Below are 15,607 nucleotides of genomic sequence, written 5' to 3' on the forward strand. Positions count from 1 at the left end.
GCCCACCATTTCACCCACGAGTTCGGAGGCAGCAAACATATAGTCCAGTCTCGTGTATAGGTTTTGTGGGGTGCGTAGTGTGAGTAGTGCCTATCATTCGGGTGTTGCTGTCCACAGATATCCTCTAGCCCAAAGTCTTTCAACAAGGCCTGTAGTGCTTTTGCGGCGGGGGTGGGCTTATCTAGTTTCATATCGGACCTATCCATTTTGGGATATAGCGTGCAGTTGAAATCCCCTCCCCATATAATCGCACCTCTCAAGAGGGGGCTAACTTTGCCATATAGGGTCCTAAAGTAGGGTGCTGTGTCTTGGTTGGGGCATAGGTATTTATGATGCTCAATTCTCTATTCTCCAGCAGCCCCCGTACTACAATCATCCTCCCTTCTGGCTCCACCGTGGCTTGGAGCATCTGAAATGGCACATGACGTGCTACCCAGGTAACCATCCCCCCGGCATAAGCTGAATATTTCGCTCCCACGGTGGTCCCTCTCCACTTTTTCTTGACCTTCTCAAGTTTGTCTATGGTGAGGTGGGTTTCCTGTAGTAATGCTATGTCCACTGTCTGCCTCCTCAGATACAACATTACCTTGTTCCTCTTCAAGTAGCTGTTAAGACCCGTCACGTTCCAAGTTACGATTCTGAGACGTCCCATTGCCATCCGTATTTTGTTCCCCTTATCCCCCTCTCTATTCCTCTCTCGAACTTAGTTTGTCATGAGTATGGGCTCGTTCCCTGTCTAAATTCAAGGTTAACTCCCCAACTAACCCCCCATCCCGTTTCCCCCAACTTTGTTCAATGCACACATTCCCTTCCATCCCCCCATCCTACCCATTCCCAACTGGTGACCAGCTCCATCCCTGGATCTCAGGCTCTCCCACATTTGGTCCTACCTCGGGTTGACGAGATCAGGAACCCAGCAGGGTGCTACCGATCTATCGGTATCCTAACTAATCTATTCACGGGGGTATAATAGCGGGTTCCATGGGGCTCTTGCAATTTACTCTATATCTCGGTACCTAAGTATCCTTATCAATGCGGCCTGTGTAGCAAAAGTCACAACTGCCCACTCCCTATCTTATATTCAAGTCTCTATGTCTAAGTCTGCAGCACTTTAGGTACTGCAGCTTCTATGTTACTTATCTGCACCGCCTTCCTTCTGGGTGCCAGTCTCCGATAGGCAGTTCTGTGTGTCAAGCCAATCTGACGCCTCTTCTGGGGTGTCGAAGAACAATGCTCTGTTTTGATGGTACACCTTCAATTTCACCGGGTATATCAACATGTACTTATAACCTGCTTCCCGCAGCCGTCTTTTCACTGCACCATAGTTCATGCGCCGTCTTTGTACCATCAGTGTATAATCCGGGTATGCCGTGATGTTCGCCGATGCCCTTTGTATCGTTCCTCCTTCCTTGTCTCAATATTTCAGGATTTTGGCGATCATTGGCCTTGGTGGGGTCCCTGGTGGTGGTCTCTGCGTTAAGGCCCTATGTGCCCGTTCCACTGCAAATCCTTGGGTCAACACCCCTCCCCTTATTTCCTGCAGCAGCATTGTTTCAATGAAGTCCGTGGGTTTGATCCCTCTGCTCCTTCCAGTAGTCCCACAATACTTACATTGTTTCTCCGGGCACATCCCCCCAATTCTTCTGCCCTATTTTCCAGATTACTCACGCGTTGTTCTAAGATGTGAATCTCTGATTTGTGAGACGCGCATGCAGCTGTGTTCGGGGCCATCTCTTTTTCCAATTCGCCCGTGCGTTCTGCCAGCGTTCTGACGTCTTGCCTGAGGAGATTCACCTCTTCCTGTACTGCGCCCACTTTAAATTCCAGTGCGGCCATCAGTTCGACCATGGCCGATTCCAGTTTAGTTTCCCATGCTAGTTTCAGGTCCGAAATTGCTTCCAGGATCTGCTGGTCTTTGTTCCCCAAGGCGGTATCTGTGGCTGGGGTCTTTTCCTTACTTCTTGCCCCTTCTGACATTTGCGGCATTCTCGTGTATTCCTCCAGCATGGGTTGTTTGCCCTTTCCCTTGGTCTGCTTATTCGCCATCTTGACGTCCCCGTATGTTTCTCTTCAGGTGCTCAGGAATATGGTTTTTGGCACCTCAGGGATAGTCCGTACTTGGGTACGTTGCCCTCAGGGGCTGCAGTGAGAGTTCTCGTGCGCTGTATGTCTCTTGACACGAATGGATTATGTTCTCTCACGTCCTTGGCCGCTGCTGTCTCTTTCTATTCATGCACTCTGACTCTTAGTGGGGCCTCTCGCCGTCTACGCATCCAGAGGCTTGGGGGCCTGTGTTGATGTTACTGTAGGCCCTATAGGCACCAACCGTGGTCTGGTTTGCCACTTCAAGTAGTGTCTCTGCTGTCGTGATTTTCCGGTGGCCTCCACACGTGTCTCTTGGAGCTCTTAGATGCCCGTCCCGCTCTTCTGCTGCTGAGTATCAGGCTCATATGATGCTCGGTGCAGTGAGAGCACGTTGGTGTGAGCCTGATGCCCGGTACTAGCTTGTAGCTTGGGCCAGTCTGCTTTTGGGCCCGTCCCTCCTCCTGGCAAATCCTGCCCGCATGGTGTCGTCTGGTCACCAGAGCCATCTGCACTTCCTGGATCAGTGGGTGCCTTCCGCGCTTCTGGGCTGTGGGTCTGTAGGGATTAGTGTGCTTCAGCTGCTTTGTTTTGGGAAGGGAAGTTGCTGCCGGTCTAGGCTAGTTCTTTGTTGTGGGCGAGCCAGAGTGTGCCCCCCCCTACCTCATCTTAGCGTGGTAATGGGCATCAGCCGCCTAGATTAATTGCAGTCCATGTTTATGGGGTTGCCTGCAGCCCGGTCCGGTCCCCTGCCGCGCTACACATGCGAGCTGGAGACGCTGTTCCCCATGTGCGAGTTACAGCCCCCTCAGGCACATCCAGTGCGTTTCCCGTGCCTCGGCCTGTGCTTAACTATGTGCCTAGAGTTGCTGGATGCGGCCTCGTATTGTGTTCCCCCGCACCGTTGTGCTGGCCGGCTATGCTGGATGAACCTCCGGGGCTTGCCGCATGCTCAGTTGTTGGTTGTTAGTCCCGCTTGTGGTGTCTGCATGGACCTTGTTAGTGCGCCTCGGCACTATCTCCTCGTATGGGCTCACGAAGTCTGCTTGCTCCTCAGTGCGGATTGTGTTAGTGGGGGTGTGCGCGGCCTCTGATCCTGCCTTGTGGCACCCCTGTGCTCTGGGTGACGTGGGCAGTGAGCCTTGCTGGCCTCGTCACATTTCACGCAGCACCCCGACACTTGGATGGCTTTGCTGCAGCCCTCTACGTTCCGTTCCGTTGGCAATGGGCCTTTGCTACATTGTTGCGCACCATCCGCGCTCCATTCGGCCGGTGCCACAGTGTATCTAGGTCTCACACTGGCACCCGAGGGCCTGCAGCTCTCCCCGAGTCTGCCCCCACCGCTGCGCGGTGCAACATCGTGTCTTGCTGAGACAGGCAGCGCAGAGGTGCTTACTGTGAGGAAACACCATGCTCCTCTTCTCAAAGTGGGCGGCGCCCTGATTTCAGTGGGTGCTGAAGCAGCAGCCGCATCTTGGCATGACCCTTTGTTCGGCAGCGTCCGCCATCTTGTCCGTAGGTCCGCGGGCCGGGTCCTCCAATTCGGTCCCTGCCGTTGCTGCCTTACATGATCGATCAGCTGCTGGTTATGCGCACCTTGATCCCCACACCTTCCGACAGCCACCTGTCCGTTTTTCTAATGTTTGAAGGCCTTTTGTTGTACTTTAGTGCCAGGATTATGCACGGATCCGCAGGAGCTCCCAAAAGAGCAGCCTATTCCATGGCTGCCAAGCCACGCCCCCCCCCACCACACTAATTGATGCCATCTTAAAATATTCCATCTTTTGTATTTTAAAGCATTAAAAAACATAGAATAAAGGCTTGTGAAATTGTCATTTAGAAATGTGCATACAAATCTTTCAATTGTACAAAAAAGCAAACCATTTATTTTGTCAATACCTGGACCGTTCTCTTCTGTCTAGAACCCCTTCCACTCAAATGGTCTATATAAACAAAAAGACCAGGTAATGGGCTAAACAATGCCATCAGCATGTGAAATGGCAACCCTTCTCACAGAAGACTGCACAGTAATGTTAGTGCTATAAGATGAATTATTAGTCCAGGATCACTGTGTTGTCTGCTGGCAAAGTCATGATACAAGCATGAACGCTTTGGTTCCACAGTCTTGAATTTGGATTACTAATCACTAAAACTTTATGCTCATCATTGGAGGTGGCTTTCTAGGTTTTACAAACCAATTTCTAGACCTTCTCTGTGGTGATGTTATGTTACTTTATATAATAATGCTATCTGGTGCAGGTATATTGCTGATAATAGCAGTTGGTGTGATACAAAACAAGTACAAAACAAGGTACATATCCATGCAGCTAGAATTTGTAATCTTGCATATGAACGCAGATCTCTGCAAAGAGTGCATAACCCACTGAGCAATCTTATGAACCATTGCTTCACTCAAATGTATTAATATGCATTTCAACTTTAGCTGTTGTCCATGATCAACAGAATTCCCATGAAAAGTTGAGAATGCTGTACAACATGTGCCGTAGTGAATGAACAAACCATGCATTCCATAGTGAGCATAGAAAGCATTACAAGTTGAATTGATCGGAGAATAATGTACTTGTCAACAACAGACAGGCAAAACGTTTACAGCCTCAGGACCACACTATAAAATATACCGGTGTGTACTATTTAAGTTTGTTGAACAATGAGAACTGACTTCTTTAGATCAAGCAGCTTTGTGGGGGCCCCCTCCAAGGTGGGGGCCCTGGGCAAGTGCCCCTTTTGCCCTCCCATGGAGACGTCTCTGAATTATCGTTATCAAACCCAGCCGATAATGTGGGAGAACTTGCAACTAGTCTGTGGTAGCATGACCTGCCCAACTCGAGGTGGCAGGGTAGAAGCCAGTAGTCTTCGACTGATCCTGCATCCCCAATACTTGTTGAGTATTTTGCTTTTAATGTAACTCTGCCGTTTCAGAGAAACCATACTTCACATGGGGCCACCCCGTACCGTGCGCGAACAAGCTTGGGAGGAAGGGGCTTTGTTGGTTTAATTTAAACCGTGCATCCCATAACGATACGTTTGGAGGAAATAAGAGCTCAGCCTGGAGGATACTTTGCCAGAAAATGATTGCCAAGAGAGATGTACTCCAGATTCAAAATGTTATTAAGCCACCTCACTCCCTCCGCCTTATGATGCTCAACTGCTCACCAACTGCGCTTTGCAGGAGCTTCACTGGCGCTAGCATGGCTGGTTGTTTTGAGTAGAAGGCTCCTCCTCCACATTCCATCAATCACTGATTGTAAATTCCACAGGCAGGCTTCACCAGCAGAAACGTAGCACAACTGGTGCCCTCACACGCCAACTGCAATGTGCAAGCACTTCCTTGGAGAATATTTACGTTGGAGCCATTCTATTTTTATTTATGACATTTTTTTGCCAATACCAGGTTGAAGACATTCCCTTCTCACTTTGCTATTTTGTTTGTAGTGTGAGGGTTAGGATAGAACGCTTGGACACAAGGACGGCTTTTTATTTCTGACATCCTAAAACAGACAGATCCTCAGTTTTTAGTTTTAGGTAGGGAAACTCCTCTTTAGAACAGGGTCAGAGAGACATTTTCCCAACCCGTTTAAGTTAATGAAAGTCTTCAACGGCTTTCATTTCTGACACTTTAGACTGCACCTTTACATTTTGGTATTTGTTCCCCCCTTGTGCCCATTTATTTGCACATGCCTCGCCCCGCTGTGTCCAGGATCGGTGGTCGTTGATAGTTTAGTAATGGAATACCACACCATCTCTATGAGTCTAAGAGCACAGTTCTCCCTGCACCATGTACCGACTCCACCCAAGATTAGCCTGATGCAGGGACATTGCAAGCACTATCAAAGGTGGAGCGTGAAGGCTTCGCAAACCAGGACTCTGGAGAGCAAACTCTGGTGCAGGACCCATAGCATGGATGGTAGTAAAGGTCAGGTGGACAAAGGCGGGGGAGACAAAGAGACAAGGTGACTGCTCAAGTATAAGGAAGAGACCAACACAAAGATTAGGAGAGGCATAACACAGGAATCAGGAGAAATGACTACGGGGAAGAAAAAAGGCAACACAGGGAATGAGAGAGAGTGCCACTTTATAAGGAAAGAAAGGGAAGACAGGTCTGGAGGAAGACTGCCAGATAGGGGAGGGGGTTTCCAGCAATGAGGAAAAAGACAAGAGGAGGACCAGCAACAAAGGATGGGGAAAGGAGAAGGAGTATTGTGCAGAGCTCTGGCAGAAATAAAGAAAGACGGATGCCCAGGAAAGCATCATGTCAGCAACAAAATGTGTCCTGAACATAACCACTGCCAGGAGACAGGCCCAAATGGGCAGACACTCCATAGATGGTGTATGTCCACCAAGAGTAAAGTGGTGAACACTGTGCTTGTGCTGAAGGTAGACCTGGGGTGATTCTGAGCAGGCCATCTGTCATGGCAGTGCCCACATGGAGTGAGCATTGACTGCAGCAGGACCTATTAGGCGATACCATTAGCTGAACTTTGGGTCCAGAGCCAATGTGGGTGCAGCTGCCATTGCTGCTGCGGTAAGCACCAGCAGCCCACTTTGAAACAGTGTTTAACTATAGGTCCCCAGCTGTGTTTGGCCATATGTAGCTCGTAATCAGCTCAACAAAACTAGAATGTACTGTTTGTTCAAATTTCAGCTTGACTGGGTGGAGGCATTCGTAACGTCTGGGCAGATGCACTCGTAACCTCGAATATTGAAGGCCAGTGTGCAAACCCCTGTGCTAGGGAGAAAGCACCTCACTGCTGCACACCATCTTCTTACAATGTCTTTCATCTAATACTCTCTGAAAGTAGTGAGGTTTGTATTGCAAATCATCCAGTTATACTGCTGTTCAAATGATAAGCGATGCCCTCATAACTTTAGCTGTGCCATGGCACCCGACTACCCAGTTAGGTTGTCAATGAACTTATCAAAACAAAGTCCTCCTCCCAAACCTCTGTACTTTAGTGCATGACGTAAGATACTGTTAGCATGGCATTTTAAAAGATATACAATTCTCATGTTACCTTTGTAAGTTAACTGTTTTCCTATATATTTTTTTTCTGTTTTATTTTGTCCCTGATATATGGCCTACAGTCTTCAACCCTCATTAACTGGCTCACCACGCATTCCCATATTTGCACTATTGTACAGGCACCCTTCATGGGAATGCCTCTCCTATTTGTGAATGCATTCTTGTGCCCTGTCTTTTTAACCTCTATATTTCTGAATACAGCAAGACTTTGAAATACCTGCTCTTCTTCAACCAAAAATGACCTCATTGAGGATGCAGTGGCTTGTGTTTGTGGATGTCCTCCAAACAGGTTTCCCCATGCTCCTCCAGAACCATCAATGACAACATTGACTCTCTTGACCCTGCTCGTTCTGATTTCTGCAACCACTATTTTGCTACTGGATCTTCCCCTCCTCCCTCAAGCACTCACTTATGCGCCCCCTGTGGCAAAAAGCATTCAGCAGACCCGACTTGTCCAGCTAACTACCGCCCTATTTCTATTACCCCTTTCCTTGGAAAACTCTTGTAGAAGATGGCCTTTGCCCACACACTGAAATGATTGGCAGTCTCCAGACCATCAAACTGGATTCCAAGCATCCAGATGCACAGAATGCTCTTCTGAACACCCATGAAGAACTGCTTACATCTCTGGACTCTAACTCTCTAGCCGTCCTCATTATACTTGATCTCTCCTCTGCCTTTGACATTGTCAACTACTCCATCCTCGTAAAACGGCTCCATGATACCCTGGGTATCTCAGAGTGGGCACTGGACTGGCTGACCTCCTTTGTAACTGACCGTCCATCCCAGGTTATTCTGGGCACCTTCTTCTTTCCTGCCTTGTTCTCCTCCTGTGGTGTCCACCAGGGCTCCAACCTCTCCCCCTGGCTCTGCTGGCACATATCATTTCCTCTTTATCCCCCAACTTCCAGTGCTACGCAGATAACACTCAACTCTTCTTCAACCTTTCTGCTGACCCCCTTGCTTCTTCCATCATCCCGGACTGCCTATCTGCTATCCAGTCCTGGTGCACTTCCAATGATCTCTGTCTCAATGCCAGCAAGAACGAGATCCTTCCTATTGGGACCCGAGCTCCCTTTCTCTTCCACTCACTCTGGCTATCCTCTATGGACTCTACCCCTTCTCCTTCATCTGAAGCCAAAAATCTTGAAGTCATTTTTGATTCCTCTCTCTCTCCTTCCTCCCTCACATTCTGGACATTGCAAAGAAGTCCAGCTTTCAACTCTTCCTTCTCAAAGGAATTCTCCCTTTCCTCACTTTCCCCCAGAAGCTTAATGTTACCAGGGCTCTGTTTCTCTCTAGGCTTGACTACTGCAATAGCCTACTTTTGAATCTACCCTCTTCCTCTCTATGACCGCTCCAGCTAATCGAGAATAGGGCAGCAAGTCTTGTCCTTGTCCTCAAGCCCAGGGACCTCATCTCTCCTGCCCTAAAAACACTTCACTGACTCCTGGTTGCTGCACGGATTAAATTCAAATCCCTCTGCATCATCCACAAGTTTGTCTGGGGCCAGGGACCACGCTATCTGCAACTTACTATCACTAAATATTCTCCCTCCAGACCTCTATGTTCCTCTGGTACCATCTGTCTGTATGGGAAGCGTTTTGTTAAACAGAGGGCCGGAGACTGATCTCTTGCTTCAGCAGGCTTCCTCTTGTGGAACAGCCTCCCCCTTCCTCTTCATCTTGAACCGAACATTCTAAAATTCCGGAAACTCCCAGAGACTTTACTTTTCACTTCCTCCTTCCCTTCTCTGCTAACCTCATAGTCGCTATGATTGGTGACCAGGGCCCTTATGTGTCCATGGGGCCCTGGCCTCCCACACTCAATCGCCTCAGCTTCTGGCTACACACAGCACTTGCCTCAGCACCCACCGGCCTACCCCCACTGTAGGCCTGCACTTACCCACTTATTGCAGCTCAATGCTCCCTAGCACTTACTATACATGCAGCTTACAGCTGCTGCTCAAACACGAGCACAGACATTCAAAGACCTACCACCACTCTGCTCCCCACAACTCTCTTTGCACTTGCATGTGAATGGAGGATAGCGCCGGGGAAACGTGCTGGTCTTGGAAGCTAGAACACACAGAGCAATAGAGGTTTGAATCCTGGATCCATGCTTAGAAACCAAACTCGGGTATTAAGTGTGTTATAAAAAAACAATAGTGTATGTACTGTTTTCAAACCGAGGTTCCCTCCATGCCGCTATGCGGGCGCTTTGAAACACAATTTACTTGTTTTCTAAGCGTTTAACAAATGGACAATAAATAAATAAATAAATATTTGATTACACTCTTATTGGCCCACAGAGAGCTCTGGCCTTTCTACATTGCTATTAATATGGAAGGGTTAAAATTAAATAAGACAAAAACAAAGACAATCCACTTTCCAAGTTCCAAAAAAGTAAATCAATTTAGTTGTTGCTTAGAGGAACAGATGATTTCCCAAGTTAGTTCTATTACATACTTGTGCATTCTTCAGTTGACAATACATTTAAGCAAACATCAAAATCCAGGCGTTTAGGTCCTTGCACCCTGATTCCCACCAACATCAGGCAGTGCATAAATGGGTTCAGTGACCTTTGCACTCCTGGTGGTAGGCCGAAGCTAGAAAACTGATTTCCCCATGGCATGCAGCAGTTCTGGAATACCTCTCTTCCAGACGCTGACCCAATGCTTGATTGTGCTCCATTACTTCAAGGCTCACAACAGCCCACTACACATGGACCTGCTCCATGGAATGTGGAAGACCAGATGTGATGTTCATAAATGCATGTATTGTGAAGGAAGGGAAAGTGGAGAGATGTCTTGTATTTACTGTGAGATCTAAAGCAGATTTAATGTATAGAATTGCAGAGTATGTAAGCATCATGTAGTTTGCTGTTCCTAGGAACTGAGCTAAAAGATGTGCTTAGCCCAAAATACCTATCCCAATGAGATTCAAATGCCAAGCACTGGTCATCCCCCCACCCCCTACCCTTATTAGACATCTGGAAATGTCTTTGAAGTCTCAGCAAAGTCAGAAAATGGACAGAGCTTGTGCCTGACCAAGGTTTTACGGTGGTGACCCACAATGTGAAAACAAAGTCCCAGCCAATGGATGTGAACTCTAAAAAATACACATGATTAAAATTCCATTTGCGGTCCTGCCCTGGAATGACTGACAGATTACATGCAACAGAAAACTGCCACATGAGTGAGGGGGCAGAGTTATCCCATGTGCTCAAGGAAGATAAGCACACAAAAGGTTATTAGCCCTGGGAAAAAGAATGTAAATTACTTTACAGCAACAAAGAAGCAGATGGCCCAGGCTGACCACTATGTTTGAAGAAAAGAAATGTGAGGTGTAATTGAAATTAAAATTATGCATCTGACTTTACATTACCGTAGGTATTATGGGTAAAATATAACTGTTGATTATTTTGGGAATCATAATTCTCACAAAAATGGTTTAAATTTGCTTGAAAATTCTATAAAAAGCCCCATCTGATGGTACAACTCCTCTCAAAATGCGGCATGGGAACAAGAGTTACAAGCTTAAATGTGCTTATAGCTTCCCAGAAAAAGTTACGGAGTCGAGAGTCGGAAGATGGTAGCTTATTAAATGAAATATCTGACTGTAAAATTGTGTGATGATAATTGGTATACTTTGTGAAGAAATAAAAATAATCTGGCATTCACACCTGCCGAGATGTGACACATTGCAGTGCGACCGGCATGATTAGACACATTCAGAAATATACAGTTTATGATGTTTATCCTTAAATTGAAAAATTTGTCAAGTTGTAGATTTTAACTTCAATTGTAAAATGTTTCAGAACGATAATGCAAATGGGTGGAGTCATACTTCCCAGAAATGTAACCTATGAACATCAGGACCAATTAAAGGCAAGAGGCTAGGTCTTGATTAAGGGGAGGACAAATAGATGTCCAATCTGAATCATGAGCCAATAAGCTGGCACCTGATGATTTTAGATATTTTGGGGTGTGATTAGGGTTTAAAAGGTGATACACAATTTGAAAAGGGGTCCTCTTGCCAAAATGAGAATTGTCTGTCAAGAGCTGACTAAAAAAAGGAGAGCTCTCTTACATTATCTGAACTCTATAAATTGAATGGAGCTCTATAATACAATTGGAAGAAAGACATAAGGGTGTAGATTGGACCAGTAGGAAGACTAAAATCTGGAGTGATCGTGGAGAGGTAAATAGAGTGACGGATTCTGGAGGCTTCCATGACTGAACCTGGAGAGGCCATCTAACCAACTCCCTATCTTTCCCCTGCGATGATCCACAAGCCTTGATGACTTTTCCTGATCACCAAACCCAGAGAAATTCTAAGTGAGCAAACTTGTCCAACAGAAAACAGTATTGGTGAGGTTTTATTTGAATGAATATCTTCCCCTAAAGAGATTGTATCTCGGAGTAGATCCCTAGTTTTTTCTGAGTAACTAAAAATTCAATTAATTCCCATATTGTCAAAGAACGTGGGTGTGAGCTCAGAGAAGTTTGAAATCTCTGATCCCTCCCCCAGCACTGATAAAGAATATAGACCTTTAAAGTGATTGGGCATCCCTAAATTATTTTTGCCAACCACACCATTTCCAAAAACAGAGGGGTGGATTTAAAAAACGAAATTCTCAATGGTGCAACATTCCCCAGACCATGCCTTAAAGCAGAGGGGTTCTGAATGATAAACTGCGGGCAGAAAAGTGTCTCCCACGTTAAACAAAGGGAAATAACAGATTGCACAGGCACAACTTCTAATGAGAGCATGAAAGAGACTCTGAATTGAAGAGAGATTTTACCCGCCTAGTGGTAAAGAAAAAGAGTGAAATATATGGAGAAAAGTATTTTGTTATTAAATGCTTGGAGATTTGAACATTGTTAGAAATAGAATGTGCGCAGGGATGTCAGAGCTGAATGGCGTTGCGCATGAAGAGTCATTGCCAATTGAAAACGCGCTACATGTTATTTAAAATAAACCCCATGTAAAGTAAATTGTGAAGTTGAATTATTCTGTCATTTCCAGGGTGCTGCGCGATTTAGAATATTTTGTGAGTGACCCGAGTATCTGAAGTATTCTATAAATCTGTGTTTCTATGCAACCAGGGTGGAAAAGAAACCAAGAAGGAAAACTGTGCTGGTTGTTGGGTTAAAGAAGCTGTGATCTTTGTTATCCTAAACCAACTGGTGTTTTCAATCCGTGTGAAAAGTGAATTTATAGGAAATATTGTGTGGGCCTCATCACGAGATGGGTGGTAGCCCTTGAATACGGCAGTAACCTTGTTACTGCCACATTTAAGGGTCCGCCCAATCACAAGTCTGGCAGCATATGAATATAAATGCACCAATTTAACGCCCATTTTCGGGCACAAATACCCATTACCGCCTAACCCGTGATCTGGCGGTAATAGCACCGGACCAGGTGGCGGTAATGGTATGATATGATATCATATGGCATTTATAACGCGCCTATGCACAAGTTTTTCAAGGCGTGACAAGGCAAGGGAGAAGGAACAGAGGGAAGACAGACAACAATCATATTAAGCCAGGTGTCATTCAGATTGCACAAGTGCATGGGAAGGGGGAAGTGGGAAAGTGTGGGGGGACGGGGAGGGGGCAGTGCAGTACATGGGATAATGGGATAATATACAATAAGTAAAAGTACGGCCAGCAGGTGGCAAGTGCAAGGGTAGTGCAGACATCAGGTGTCAAATTCTGGTAGTGGGACTGTAGGGGTACAGAAACAGTCCCCAAGTGCGGGGTTGCCAGGAAGGCAATGCAGGTGTGCGATTGGTGGAGGAGGGGACCTGGGCCCGAGATCAGAAGGTGGCCAGGTAAGCAGTGCAGTTTCAGATTCAGCCAGAAAGTCAGCAGTGGCGAGGAGGAGAAAAAGTAGAAGCCAAGAGAAAGGTTTTGATGTGCTTCCAGAACCAGAGATGATTCTCCTCAAGTTTCAGGGAGGTAGGGAGGCTATTCCAGAGTGAGGCCCCAGCTGAAGAAAGAGATCTACCACCAAATGCTATTAGCCCGGGCCGGGACACCACCCAACTTGTGATGAGGCCCTGTGTCTCAGACAGGGCAGTTTCTAGCCAATTTGGTGCCCAAGGTGAAACACCAGAATGTGCCCTCTCCCCCCAACTGGCACATGTCACTCCCAAACTACACCTCTGTGTAGGGTGACAAAACCCCACCTCAATATGAATAAACAATTACTATATAAATTAAGCTGGTTTCATTACATTGTAATGCAAGTACTTTACAGAAGAATTTTAATGTGAAAACACAGACTAACCATATCAATTATTTTATGATGGAAGGTTATCATTCCAAATGGACAGTCTGGTACACTCTTATTATACTCTTTCAAAATACCTCTATGAGAGTGGGAAAAGGGACAAATAGCACCAGTGAGGGTTCCTGTATGCTTTGCATTACATCACAGAGTGTTTCAGGACTATAACATTGATCAGAGATCTCTATATTGAATAAACAAGTCTGTGATAAAAGGATTGTATGTGTGAATCTATAAATTCATTACAGAAGCATGGGTCGGTGCTCACCGTTAAAATGTTTGTAACCATAAACCATACATACTCATTTGGACAGTTTAAGCTTTTGGATGTGAGTATAAAATGGCTGCAACATCAGCCACTCAAATGGGGTACAAGGGCTCTTTTGCTTCTTGTTGCTAAAGAGTTTTAGATGAGAAGGGGCTGGGTCTCAGTGTGAGCATGCCCAATCCCAATACAGAAACATCTTTGGGGAATTGTATCTATAGACAGCACAGGATACCATAGAAGAGAGGCCCAGTAAACAATGCACAGAAAGGCTACAAGGAAAGGTTTTTAGCTATTACTAACTTTAGCTTCACCAGTAATAAGCTGATGAAGCATTTTAGCCAAAACCAGCTTCTAATGCATGGTAAAGGGTCCACAGTTCCTCAGCCAGTACCTCCTCACTATTATGCAGGCCTCAGGGGTTATTTCTGCAAAAACGAGCTGGCCCATGCTTTAGCTAAGAGAGCTGGCATTAGCATCTCTCATTAGTGCTGGCCAGCAGCTAGTGGAAATCATAGTGTTGCAACGTAGAAAGGGCATTTGGCCTCATGGATGTACAATTTGAGGCAACTTCTTTGATTGCTTTATGCGTTTAAGTGTGGGCACAGTATGGCATGCTCATCAGAGCGACATACAAAGAATATTCTGGTATGTTATGTATGGACAATGGACACATCAGAAAAAAAACAGGCATATGTGCTGTTACATATTGGAGTGCCACATATTCGCCATTAACCAACAGGGTGGTGGCTTGTGCAGCACACACAACATTGCTGCACACATATCACTGCATTGATTTGCCATTGACTACTGTCTACATGGTGACACACAATGAACACTACTTTCCTAATCAAGGAGCAGAGTGAAATTGAGTTGTCACCTGGTGTGGGCACTAGACAGTGACCGCCTTGATTAGACAATTAAAAGAACTTTGATGCTGAGAGGATGCATTTAGTCCATGTCCCAAAGTAGCCACTAGAATACTTAAGCACGAAAATGACAGTTACCCTTCCGAGGGATGCACCATATCTAACTAAAAATTAATATACAAAAAAACTGTTTGGTGTGTCAAATAAAGAGACATGAACATAAAGAAAATAGTTTGAAACTGTTTTCTGTGTGGCATTTAAATTCTCTTTGAAGAATGCTTAGGTTTGGTCAGCTAACTGATACTTGTGCTGGCCTGGTGAATAGAAATGCCCCATGTTCAGTTGTTCACACTGAAATTTTAAGCGCATACTCTTTAAACACAATGGCCATCACTTATAAATTGCCCCACTTGAAAAGCTGTCAACACATAGAATGAGGGGCACAAAGTGTGTGACTCCAGAGCATCTCACATGTAGTGTTTGGAATATGTATTCCTTTGTTTGCATATTCTTCACGCATCGCAGTCATCCACAAGTCGGCAGAGAGCAGCCAGTCAAACATTTCAGAGGAGCGATCACCAGCACAGCAGGCTGCTTAATCTTTTGTCTGGCAACATCAGAGTCAGCTTTCTGAGTTGGCCCCTTATTGCACTCCCCTCCTCAGCGCTATTTAGCTCTGTGTCCCGGGCCGTTGCTCACTCCGCCCAGGCCAAAGAACGGGGCTGGTCCCTGAATGAAGTGGAGTTTCTAGTGATCATTCTCGAGCGATATTGATTTTGTCTACTAAATAATACACATATATTCTTTCTGCACACCAGCCTGATTATTGGCTTATCTATTTCACAGAGGTGAGGGCTGATAGTGGTGTGAAATGAGTCCAAAATAGGACTACTGAGTAATTAGTGTGGTGCTTTTGACTGGAGAGGAAAAGAATGCATGCATTAATTGTTGCCTCATAAATATCTCCAGCAGTGCTATGCAATTGCTTTACAATTTCTCCTATGCATGGTCAGAAAAAAGCTGATCCCATGGCAAACCGTTGTCTGAAATAACT

Source organism: Ambystoma mexicanum, chromosome 3q (genome assembly GCF_040938575.1).
Source record: "Ambystoma mexicanum isolate Mex_15411 chromosome 3q, UKY_AmexF1_1, whole genome shotgun sequence".
Lineage (NCBI taxonomy): Eukaryota > Metazoa > Chordata > Amphibia > Caudata > Ambystomatidae > Ambystoma > Ambystoma mexicanum.